The following is a 13555-nucleotide window of genomic DNA, read 5'->3' as shown; positions in this document are numbered from 1 at the left end:
TCCTCCTCGATCCAGCACCACCGGCCCCGCCATTCTTCCCACCTCTCCTTCATGGTGCCCTTCAGATACGCTCCCTTGGATCTTGAGACCCAGGCGATGCAACCGGAGATGGCACCCCCTGGTTGGATCCGAGGGGAGAAGTAATGGCGGAAGAGCGCCGGGTTGGGGTGCACCCCGGCGAAGCCCTCGCAGAGATGCGCGAAAAGGGCCATGCATGCCACCGCATTCGGAGTGAAATCCAGGAGGCGGAAGACAAAGGTATGCATGACGTCGCTGAAGAAATCGGAGAAGGGAGGACAGAGCCCGCAGGAAAAATAATCGACAAAGAAGGGGTACCGATTTGGGGCAGCCTCGGTGCAGTCGGCGCGGATGACGCGCGTGGCTGGATGCCCCGAATCCCCCCCCCCCCCGTCTTCACTCCCCACAGGGGCCTGAAGGAGTCCCGAAGCTCGAACATGTCAACCGTCAAGGGGAAGAAGGCGGACTGCGTCCGCTGCACCGCCAGCGCACTCTCCGGCGGCTCCGCGGCTCCGGCGTCCTTGGCCACACCCTTGCCCTTGGTGGATTTTGGCGCCATGGCGGCTGGGGGAGGAAGGCAGGGCAGAGGGCGGAGGAAGCACAACGGCGGCGAGCAGGAACGAAGCTTGGAGGAGAAGAGGAAGGAAGACGGAGGTTTCCGAGATTGGGGTTGCGCGAAAGGGTAAAAGGAGCAGTGCGCCCGTGGTTATCCCTTTTTATGGGGAAGCCGCGGGTCGCGCTGCCCATTTACTGCGACGTGATGCATGCATGCAGGAACCGCCCCACGCATGCCGCCCACGTCATGCACACCCCTCCACGCTGCGCCGTGCGCATGGGTCGTGGGAAGCGCAGCGCGCGAAAAGTCTTACCGCGGTAAAAACCGCCCCGCCTGCCCGCGCACTGTTTTGGGCCTAACCCAACAACGTGTCGCGCTTATGTGTGGCCCAGGCCCGGGGGCTCCTGTCGGTGTACAAAAAGAGGGGTGCGTTTTTGTACCCCTATACCTGTGCACGGGCAGTCGGAGCCGCGCCTACGATCACGCTAAGCAAAACAGGGGGGTGAGCCAAGGTAAGACCGAAGCCCAAGATGATCAGAGCGACACCAAGACCAAGACCACAAAGAGCAGAGGGACGAAGCAGGTTCCCCCAGCAAGACCCTTGCCGGGGGCAGCCTCAGCAGCCCCGGCAAGGGTCTCGCCCCACACCAACCGAGCGAGCCACCCTTGAGCCCACGGTCCCCAACGCCATCATCCACGTGGGCCCAGGGCTCGGGAAGGCACCTCTGTGGTGGCATGCAGATCTTTGTGAAGACATATTCAAGATCAGATGAGGATTAGAAGACGACGATCCTCGGCAAGATCCTTGCCGAGGAAGGCCACCAGACCCCCGGCAAGGCCCTTGCCGGGGACGACAGCACGCCACGGCAAGACCCTTGCCGGGCCACACGGCAAGACCCTTGTCGGGCCACCCGGCAAGGCCCTCACCGAGGACGCCAGCAGGGCCACCGCCAGGCCCACGTCAACCAAGCTTCCACCCCCGTTCACATGCAGCTGCCAGCCCAACCAGCTGGGCAGGCACCTGCGTGGCAACCTGCAGCTCCCAGGCCAACTCATCAAGCGCCTGCGTGGCGGCATGCAGATCTTCGTGAAGGCTCCACCACCGCGCCACCCCAGCTGCCTGCCTGCCTACATGGCACCGCACGCATCAATAGCCGAGGCGCGTGTCGAAGCGACGAGGAGCGGCGACGGACGGGACGGGCCTCGCCTCCGTCCCCGATAAAGCAAGATGACACCTAAGCTACGCATTAAATGTGTCTTGTCCTGTAATACGAGCGATAAGCTCAGGGTACTATACGCCGTTCCACCTCCTGTGTGCCACTGTGTCTGCCCCTTCCGACTATAAAAGGAGGCCCATGGCATGCTGGAGAATGATTCGGCTCTTTCGAACCACGCACTGACCCCAGCTAGTTCGGGAGCTCAAGAACTCTCTGAAATACACCCACCAAAGCAGGACAAGGGTTTTACGCATCCTCGCGGCCCGAACCTGGGTAAACGATTCGTGTGCTGGCTACTGATCCTACTCTTCTTGCAACCCCGCGCCCCGGCAACCGTAGTAGGGATTCTTGTGATCCCATAGGTGTCGTTCCACGCCGACAAAGTGGGATGCTTGTCCAAGTAAGGACAGCACCCAAGCACCGGTCCTCCCACATATCAAATTATCAAAGTACCGAACGCGAATCATATGAACGTGATGAAAACTAGCTTGATGATAATTCCCATGTGTCCTCGGGAGCGCTTTTCTCTATATAAGAGTTTGTCCAGGCTTGTCCTTTGCTACAAAAAGGATTGGGCCACCTTGCTGCACTTTATTTACTTTTGTTACTTGTTGCTCGTTACAAATTATCCTATCACAAAACTATCTGTTACCTATAATTTCAGTGCTTGCAGAGAATACCTTGCTGAAAACCGCTTATCATTTCCTTCTGCTCCTCGTTGGGTTCGACACTCTTACTTATCGAAAGGACTACGATAGATCCCCTATACTTGTGGGTCATCAGCGAGCAGAGGGAGTGAGGCACAACGATTGTGCAACAGAGATCAACCTATAAATGAAAGAAGGTTGATGGAGAAACAGATAAATAGAAAGATAAAGATGCTCGCTAGTGTGCGTTAGAGATAGGAGTCGAGTGGATCAGAAGGCTGAGTTATGGGTGTGGGTGTGCGAGAGATGAAGAAAGGGTGCATGTCACTCACATACAAACAAATATCGGAGAGAAATGAGATCCCGAGAGACGGAGTTTTGTGTCTGCGAGAGAGAAAGATATTTCAAAACAAGAGTGATAGCTAGAGAAACATATGAGGGAACGCAAGATATCTCTAGGGAGAGAGAGTGTGTGTGAGCGACATACAAGAGAACAGTGGAGAAATATGAGACCCTGGGAGACAAAGTTTGTGTTTGTGTATGAGAAAGAGATATTTAAGAGGAAGAGTCGTAGGTTCTCATACCTAAGGAGCGAAAGACATCTCTGTATGAGGGGTGTGCGAGTGGCACACAGGGGAATAGTAGAGAGAAATGAGACCCCGGGAGACAAAGTTTTGTGTTTGTGTGAGAGAAAGAGATTCCACATGGAGAATCATAGTTAGAGACACATAGCAGGGAGCGAGATATACTTAGAGAGAGATAGAGTGATGAAGGTCGAGGGAGAGAGTACCGTCAGTGTGTTACGAAGATAAAAGATCATTGTCGACATACAGGTAGCACGAGAGATACCCGAGAGACGATGAACGCGTATAGGTCTAGAGAGATAGTCCTATATAAGCATGAGTGATAGTTATATGAGACGAATATCTGGATTAAATGGGATTCAAATATTTAAACTGGAGATCACGACATCGATAATATCATAACGCACACGTGTAATGTTATATAGTTTATCAATATTGGTGATCCATAGATTCTTTAATTAGAAACAATGCATGGTCTATATGCAATTAATGTCTAAACGGGATTACGCTATATGTTGCATGTGTGAAACACATTATACATGTTTGAGAAGTAAAAAAACCCGCATGAAACACACATAAATTGGAGACAGTTAGCGAGGAATGCATACATTTGATTTCAACATAAAGTGGTTTCAAATATTTGAAAATCCAAATTGATGGATACAACCTTACGAATGTGAGATCATGCCATTTGTAAACGATATTTATGTATAAAGGGTGTTGTGATTTTGAAAGTATATATAAAAAATGATGTATATAGAATTTTATTCCAATCGAAAATGGATCCCGCCCGAAAAAAAAGAATACAAATGGGATTCGAATTGAGTTGGCACGGAAACGTGAACTCTGCAAAATTTGAACAAAGCAGGGAAAGTCGCAGTAACCGCCCGAAACCAAAATCTGTGAGATGGAAATTACTACTGCCTATCCCTGCCACGCAAAGCCTATCTGCTTGATTTCTATAGGTTTCGATAGGGGTAGGTTTGTAATTTCACTCAAACGTGACATAACCGCCTCTCACCCGGATTCATACATGGTGGGCGCCAAAACACAGTGTGTCCTCGGCTGAAATCGACTCCCTCCCCGATTCATACACGATGAGCGCCAAAAACAAACTCTCATCGGCAAATATTTGGTGTATGCGAGATTACCGTCCTATCCCCAACAGACTAATATTGCTGTGATGTAGGAAATTTGAAACAGGGGCTAAGTTTGTAAATTTCCTCGCATTTGAGACAAGCGCGCCCTGAAGACATGGTTCTCCCCTTCCTCTCCACCTTCATTTCCCCATTCGTACTCCGTGGGCGCCAAAACACCCTCTCCACCCCAGCCTCCTCCGTCCGCCACCCCATCCACCGCCGTCCTCCTCCACCATGCCGGAGCTGATACCCCGACGCCGCCGTCCATTACAAGAGATCGACCTCTCTCATCCACGGCTTCGGACCGGGATCCTTGCATCCCGTCCTCTCGCTTCATCCCCGCCGTCGTCCACCTTGCCGGCGCCGCTCCTACGACCATCTCGTCCACCGCGCCCCGCCACCACCGTCTACCCTCCTAGATCTGCTTCCACGCCGCCGACAGCCATCGCTACCGCATCACCGTCAAATTCTCAGCAGATGCATACACGGCGCCGCACCAGAGGCGGTACTCTTTCGTATCTGCTCAACTTCTTTATCACAGCAAGAAAATAGATAGCCACTGCTTTACTCTGATTTCTTGTCCATCACTTACTTGCTAGTTGAAAGCAAATATTGGTTGCGAAGTTGCCTTTGTCCGGTTTGCACCTTCCGATCCGCCATGGCACGCTCAACACTATACTCCCAATGCTTATGGTTTTCCCCTTTTATATCCACACTAGTTAAATCACAGTAGACTAAATTTCAAAATTGGGTCAGTCGATTTTTCAGAGCTCGCCGGAGTTCGCCGGTGCGAACGAAGGGGCTCGGGTGGGGACTTTGGTTGTGGGGGCGGTGGTGGGGCCTCGCCCAACGAAGAAAACTCGACGCGGGTGGGGGCGGGGTGGGGTGGGGGTGGCGGAGGAACACAGGCGGTGGGGGCCGGTCGTCCGGCCGGCGGCCCGTGCGGTGTTCTGTATGGGAAGAATCAGAGATGAGGAAGAAGAAGGGTTAGGAGACGTAGGATCTTCATCCAACCGTCTGAAATGGTCGACTGACCCAAATGACAAAAGTCATGCGACTTGCATGCAAACATACCTTTATATTAAGTACCATCATCGTACCTGCTTAGCACTGCTCCTGAATCCATCAAGCTAAACAATGTGCCACTCATAATTCCAAACTTGTTGCTCAAGTACGAATCTGATATGATGCTGATATTACTAAAACAGATAACATTTAATTGGTCAGCTAATGTTCCTACTTTACTTTCGAAAAAACACGTGCACCACATATAGAGAGACAGCAGGGAGTTACTTTCTTAATGCGCTCTGGTTCATCATGTGTGGGCACTGCGCAACGAATATTTTATTATCCAAAATCTGCTTGCTCTTCTTTAGCATGTTCCTCTTCCGTTCTTCTTTAATAAGTACTCTCTCCGTTCCTAAATACAAGTCTTTGTATAGATTCCACCATGGACTACATATGGAGCAAAATGAGTGAATCTACACTCTAAAATGTATCTGGATACATCTGTATGTGATCCATAGTGGAAATCTCTACCAAGACTTATATTTTGGAAAGGAGGGAGTATGATAGTAGTACAGTATGTTCCTTGTAGTGAAGATGAGCAGGGACATTTGCAGTGTAGAGGTCTATACGGTCGGTTGGTATGGACACTTTGGACTCTTCAGGCCTCTTTGATTCGTAGGATTTTGTAAACATGGGAATAGGATTTGTAGTGGCCTGCCCACTTGAATCCTATAAGAATAGCAAGGAAATGCGGGGAGCTGTGTTGCCTTTGAGAGTTACACTGATATTAATAGTACCGCACCTTCAGTTGAAAAGAGCTGGTATCCGAAGCCTTTCTAGCCGTACCTGCAATACTAGCACATATATTCTAGCAAGTTCCACTTTGTTGATTTTACTCTGATGCTTACGGTTTTCCCATTATATCTACACTATGATCTGTGTAGTTGCTTTGTGTCGCACTAGCAGCAGTCCACTCTTGAAGCTAAACACTGCAATGACTTACAAAATTGGCACCAAGGCATTGAGTGCCATTCTGGATGCAATGAAACTCATACGCTCCCCACCTATTGATTCTTGTTCAGAATATGATCCTAATGACTATTCTAACCTCAAGGAGTCAAAGGCAGATGGCCTGTCCTGTTCACCCATCAAGGTGCCTGTTCTAATTTGGCAAGGTTTTATTGATTGCGCGTATCTTTCATATGTTGTCTTGCATTTCTTCTACTTTGTTGCACCGCCATCTGCTTAGTTTACTCATCATATATGTCGAGATGCCATGCCCATCCATTATCAATACATATTCCATCTGTCATCATACCATGTTTTTCCACTCAAATGGTGTTCTTGTGCATCAGACATCAAAAAGGAAGAGGGTGATTGCCGAACCTGAAGGAGCACCAGCAAAGTCCTTGAAAAACATGGTTGTGCCGGAGAAATCAGACAGCACCCCACTTATATTGGTTGTACAACCAGTCACACAAAACGTAGGACCGACTCCAGCAGACTGTACCCATACTTCACTGGCCACACCACTAGTCGCACCACACAGGACCTGCACTTCAGCAAAAGGAATGCCGATTTCAGTTGCCATAGCACCAGCCGTACCACAGAAAAATCCCACTCCAGCAAAAAGTACAGCAAGTCGACACGCCGAAGACCTATCCCAACTGCAGAGACGGCCAATTCCTGCAGATTGGAACCCCATTCCAGTTATTCCCAGTTTAAAATACAATGCTTTCAATGTTGTTAGGGACTACGTGCATATATTCCCATCATGGGAAGATTATAGTGAAGACAAACACCATTTTCACATCTTCCTGTCCCACTTACGTGTAGGTGCTATTATTCATGGTGATTATTTTCCTATTTTGTGCTGATTGAACACATCAATGATTTACATTACATTTTTGTAAGTGGGCGAGGGTCAATCTGGATAGTGATGACGAGCAAAGCTTGCTTGCGCTTTTCAAGGAAGCATTGCAGCAGTATTGGTGTTACCTGAGGAAATCACACTTTGATGGCAAGTCTATAAACGAATTTCTGGTGAAGTCTCCTGTGCTAAATTTAGAAGACATTGAATGGGAAAACCTTGTTCTGCACTGGTCTCATTCCGAGGATGAGGTACTGTCTATGATATCGCATGACAATTTGAACTTTTACTTTTCCGCATGTGCCTTACGGATCTTTTTTGCAGGAAATCTGCTCGAAAAAGAATTCCGGTTTGAAAAGAACGACAGGATATCGCAAATATGCTGCCTGCTGCTTTGCTCTTGTTAGTACCTGTTGTCCTGTATCACTGTACTTGCATACATACCTGGTTCATTATGTGACAGCAGTAAGCATGATAGCTTGCTTATCAATTGTTCGCTCCAAATTATCTGATCTGTATGAATGGTTACATTAGTGTAGAATATATCCAATGCCAATGAATTTTTTTAGCTCTGCATTGTTCTTGTAAGTACCTACTGTCCTTTATCAGTGTACTTATATTGACACGTAGTTGTTCATGTACCATCACTCTGCAGCTTATTTTCCTTTGCCCTCCATTTTCTACACATAAGATCTATATTTACTCTTACCATAAGGTTGGATAAGACCGATGGTACTGAAGAAGTTTAGCTCTGCATTGCTCTTGGCTGTACCTTTTGCCTGTATCGTTGTACTTACATTTATAGCTACTTGGTTATGTAGCATCACTCTTCATCTTATCTTAAATATTCTCTATTTTTTCTTATATTGTCACATCTATATTTACTCTTAACAAAATGTAGAATAAAGGCAATGCTTATGAAGAAGATTATGTGGTAAACTTCTTGAATTGCCCCCCATCAGCACGGACAAGGGCTTTATAGAGCTTGCCTTCACCAATAATGTAAGTTTGTCCTTCTCAAGCCTTCAAACTTTGTTGTGTATATTTGGTTGGCATGACTGCAACAGCTGTTTATTTTTGGTGTTTGCATCAAATTGCATGTTTAAAGTTTATTATGTACTCCCTCCGTCCTATAATATAAGAACGTTTTTGACATTAGTGTAGTGTAAAAAAACGTTCTTATATTATGGGACGGAGGGAGTAGTTCATAAACAAAAGTTTGTCCTTCTCAATTTAAGTTTTCAGTTGTACAATCAAGTTCCTTCTTCATACCATGTAAATTAAACTATACAGAGCAAGTGATCTTATTTTGCCAATCTGAAATGGGATAAATTGATAGCACACTAACCATTGATACTTATGAGTTCTTGATCTGTAATCCAGTGGTGTCGTGAAGCTGCCAACTCCTTCACAATGTCATTTCCTGCCATGTCTTGACCTGAACAATACCATATTGTGTTAATGCTATTTTAAACTGTGTCACTTTATTCTTCAGTAAGAAATGTGACGAATTGCCAGCACTGATACTTAAATGTGCAAAACCTGTCATCTGTCTGCTTGTTTATCTTTCAGAGTGAGGAGGATATAAGCGTCAAACAAGTGCAGTCTCACTAGCTTGCTCAGCTGCTTGCGCTGCAGCTCCCGAGCAGGGCTAACCTTTCTTGAACTCTATTGAAGTGCTGTCGGTTTTGTATATTATTTTGTCAGCGTGTTTAATTGCACTGGTGGCGATCTTTGATGCCCAGTGTATGTAATCTGATGTCTGCTTGTGCTTTATTATCATAGTGGCGAACTTTGATGCCCAGTGGATGTAATATGCCGTAATTTCTTTATTGTATAGTCTAGGTTTTTTTCTTATTCACGATGTTGTAGTTATTTTACTGTATATATATCATGTCTTCGCAGTAAACCGGCCAAACCGTAAAATTACGGTACATAATCGGGCCGTCATGCAAATCACCATGTATGATCCGCATCATGGGCCCCGTCATCTTGGCCCGTTAACAGGCCTAAATGTAAACTAGCCCACTAGTAGATTCGGGCCTTTAATAGGCCGAGTAAACCGCCGGCCCTATTTTCCCAAGAAAACTCAATGGGCTTTTAGGAGGCTGAAAAGTAAGTTGGGCCTAAAACGTGCCAAACAGCTCACGGGCCGGCAGCAGGCCGAAATAGACCCCGGCCCATGATTGTGCCAATCAAATCATGGGCTTATAACAGGCCAAAATTGTCTCGGTCCTTGTTTGGCCCAATCAGATTATCGTTTGTGAGCAGGCCGGATGCAAACGGGGCCGTAGTTAGGCGCAACTATATGACGGGCTTTTAACAGGCCGAAATATATATAGGGCCGAAATGTTAAACGGGCCTTTAACAGGCCGAAACTAATATCAGGCCGAATTACTAAATGGGCCTTTATCAAGTGGGCCCAAAAGGATAGCGTCCAGTTGATGGGCCGAATCTGATATGGGCCATAATTTAGCCCAAAGCCTCTCAAAGGGCCGGACCTGATCTGGGCCGTAATTTGGCCCACAACATGGTAGGCTTTTAACGAGCCGGATCACATATGGGCCTTTATTAGGCCCGGAACGTGGCAGCATGTTAATGGACCGGATCAAATATGGGCCGGCATTTGGCCCAAAACATGGCAGCCTGTTAATGGGCCGGCCTACTAGTGTCATCAAAATCTTTTGGGCCTTCTGCTGGGCCGGCCCATTATGGTCGGCGAAATCTCGTGGGCCTTTAGCTGGGCCGACCCATTATGGTCCGCAAAATCTTGTGGGCCTTTAGCTGGGCTGGCCCATTATGGTCCGCAAAATCTCGCGGGCCTTTAGCTGGGCCGGCCCATTATGGCCTGCAAAATCTCGTGGGCCTTTAGCTGGGCCGGCCCATTATGATACGCAAAATCTCGTGGGCCTTTTGCTCGGCCGGCCCATTATGGACCGCAAAATCTTGTGGGCTTTAGTTGGGCCGGCCCATTTAAACTTTATGGGCCACTTTTGGGCCGGTCCACGTGTCAACATATCATAGGCGCATCTCGCCCATTGGATGAGTGACACCTGTGCCAACGCGGAGCTGACACGTGTTTTCGTCAGCCAATCAGAATTTTACACGTGGAAAATCCCCATTGGTCCAGGCTGTTAACGGGTTATCGGATCCAAAACCGGACCCGGTAGCTTAACGGCGTTCCGTTACGGTGGATGCCACGTGTCGGTCACCCTTGACGAAAGAACTTCTGTGACGCGCGATTTATCGTCATGGAAGTGGACACTTCCGTGATGATAATTTTGGTAATGTCATGGAACACTTCTACGACAGCACAGGTATGACTATCTTGATTCTGTCATAAATTTGTCATGGATGTACATGCATGACAGAAAACGTGACCTACTGTGACAAACACGTATCATCACGGAAGTGTATTTTTTTTTGTAGTGTGTGCTGCGGCCACGGCTGCGGTAAGGCTCTTTGCGTGCTCGACGATGCGCTCCTCCTCCTCCGCCTCCCTCCTTCGGGCGACGGTGGCGGAGCGGGTGATGATCCCGGCGGTCGACGGTGGGCTGGCGGCCACGGTGGCCGACGATGGGCTGGCGGCCACGACCACCACCTCCCGCCTTCGGGCCGCGGTGGCGAAGCGGGTGATGGCCATGGTGGCCGGCAGTGGGGTGGTGGCCATGATGGCCACCTCCTGCCTTCGGGCCGCGGCGGCGGAGCGGGAGATGGCCCTGGCTTTCGACGGTGGTGTGGCGGCAACGGCGGCCGGCAACAGCTGCCGACGAGCAGCGGCGGCGGAGCGTGTGGTGGGTGTTCCACGCACAACCAACAGGGACGCCATGCGCACTACACTACGTCGGGGACTGCGCCGCCGCCGCGGTGTAGCCTCCCAGCTGGAGCTATCCTCTGATGACGGCGGAGTGGCTGAGCGACGATGACGGACCGGTGCCATTGGCGATTGTGGGAGAAGCAAACGGGATAAGCTACAGGGAGGGAGGGGAAAATGCGACGCAGGACTCGCCGGCCGTGAGGGTTTTTATAGCAGGCCGGTAAGCATTGGGATTTTGGGGGATTTCACCGAGTCGGGCGGGAAGCTTGCACGGGAACGGGCTCACCAACGATTCATTGGCGCCACCGTTTGGCCAAAAGAACGCCCTCGCTCGCTGCGCAAGCTTGCGCTGTAAGCCGTCTACGGCAGCGGGGTGACAAGACGTGCGAGACGAGAACGAGAGGACACGTACACATACAGTTATAAAAAAACGTTTGTGATTTAATTACCTACTATACCCCGTCCTGGTTTATAAGTAGGATTTAACTAATAAAATACGAATGCATGTCGCCATAGATTATATCGTTGGAGTCGTATTTGAACATAGTTTCCAGCTATACAATTTCTGTAACATGCATTAACACTTTTTTGGTTAAATTTAAGATTATACACCAGCAGGCGTTTGCCCGCAACACACACGGCTTATTCCATCACAAACAACTCTGATGGATCAACTATCTGCCACGTATCGCACACGCAACTCTAATATGATTCGTGCTTGATGTCTCCGACATCGCTCGCACAGTTCGTCTTATTTGCCATGTATCACTGTGCCGTCCTCTGCTCGCGTCCCTCTGCATGCTCTGCTCGCCGTTAGGCGCCGCAGCGCGCTGTGCTCACCGTTAGGCGCCGCGACGCGCTCTGTCGCGTCCGTTGGCGTGCTCTGCTCGCGTCCGTCGGCGCGCTCGTCTTGTGGACAGCTTTTCCTTGAGGCGACCGCGCAACGCTCTGCTCGCGTCCCTTCGTGCGCGCTCTGCCAGCGGTTGGGCGTGCGCACGATCATGCGGTTGGGCCGCGCGCGTTGCCACGCGATGCAGTTACGTGCGGCACGATGGAGTTACGCACTGCAAATTAGAACTGCCATCAGGGCCTGCCGATATTCCTGGCCGTCCGGCTTCCCCTTTAATTCCCGCGGCAATTATAACCTTAGTCTCTTCAACCTTTCGATCGCGCCCCACAACACAACAAGCACACCCACGACGAGACATAGAGAGGGGATGTCCGGCGGCGCTCCAATGGAGTTCGGCGAGCATAGAGTGGAGACCCACGCGAGGGAGACGGATCTCTCGGTGGTGTACACCATCGACCCGGCCGTGGTGGACGACTACATCAACAGCGCTGAGCAGTCGCTTGCTGGAGACAAGTACAAGGTGGTCGGCATCAACCTCCAGTACACCGCCGGTCGTCCCGGCACAGATCAGAAGGTTGTCGTTGCCCAGTTGTGTGTGCGCCATCATGTCCTCATCTACCACTACTGCATGGCCACAGAGCCTTGCAACCGTTTCAACAGGTTTGTCAACAGCACCGACTACAAGTTCGCCACGGTGGATACCAAAGACGATGTAAAAGTGCTCAGTGTTACGGGCTTGGCCTGCAAGAACCTTGTCGAAATCTGTGAACACTACAGGGTCTGGGGCAGCACGAAGCAGGACTCCCTAGTCGAACTCGTCTCGGCCATCATCGACCCCTACTACAAAAAGATGAAGCGGGATGCCCAGAGAACAAGTCTCGTATCCTGGCACAAGGCCTGGATGCGGCAACTGGATGAACCTCACCTCAGGTTCGCGGCCAAGAGCGTGTACACATGCTACGAGATGCACAGACGGATCGTTGACATGCGGAAGTGCCTCGTTACCCAAATCGACGAGCCCGGATCGAGCCACAAGAAGAGCAAGCATCACAAGAAGTATATGATGATCAGATGATCGTTTATGCTAGTTAATCATGCATGTAATATATAGTTTACTTTATGTGTAGTAGCCACCTATATAATTATGCATGTAATAGTTTACTTTGGTGTGTGCAAATGCCATGGTTGTAGTAGCCACCTATGTAAGTGGATGTTTAATTTGATTATGCAAGCATGTCCTTATAAGTGTGTGTATATATATATGTTGTTGTTCTGTATGCAATCCCATCGCACAACACACACGTCTTATTAGCAGCAACCGTCTGTGTTCTTATCGGTCTTCAGACACATTTCTGATTACAGACCTGTTTGCCGCGTATCACACACATCTTGTTAAGTTGAACGGTTTCTGTTCTCATGTCTCAACGCAAACAGTTCATTCGAGTGAACCGCATGCCGTATATCGCACACACCTTTGATCTGGCTGACCGTTTCTTTTGTGTTGCCTAATCACAAACAGTTCATCCGAGTGAACCGTATGCTGTGTATCGCACACGCCTCCATCTGGCTGCCCGTTTCTTTTGTTCCTCCGCATCCCAAACAGTTCATTGAACTGAACCATATGCCCTTCATCGCACACGCAACTAAAACCTGAACCGTGTTTGATGCATCCGTCATCGCAAACGTTTTACACATTTCTGACGGTTTTCATACAGCACCGTTTGCAATTATGGCATCGCACACAGTTTCTGGAAGGGGCTCTGATCGTAGTGTCGCGTTAGCAGCATCCTGCAGTAGTGCTTCCAGATGATCTTGATAATACCCCATATCAATGTTGATCCCCATGGAG

The sequence above is a fragment of the Aegilops tauschii genome, chromosome 5 (genome assembly GCF_002575655.3).
Source record: "Aegilops tauschii subsp. strangulata cultivar AL8/78 chromosome 5, Aet v6.0, whole genome shotgun sequence".
Classification (NCBI taxonomy): Eukaryota; Viridiplantae; Streptophyta; class Magnoliopsida; order Poales; family Poaceae; genus Aegilops; species Aegilops tauschii.
Note: the sequence above shows the minus strand (reverse complement) of the source record.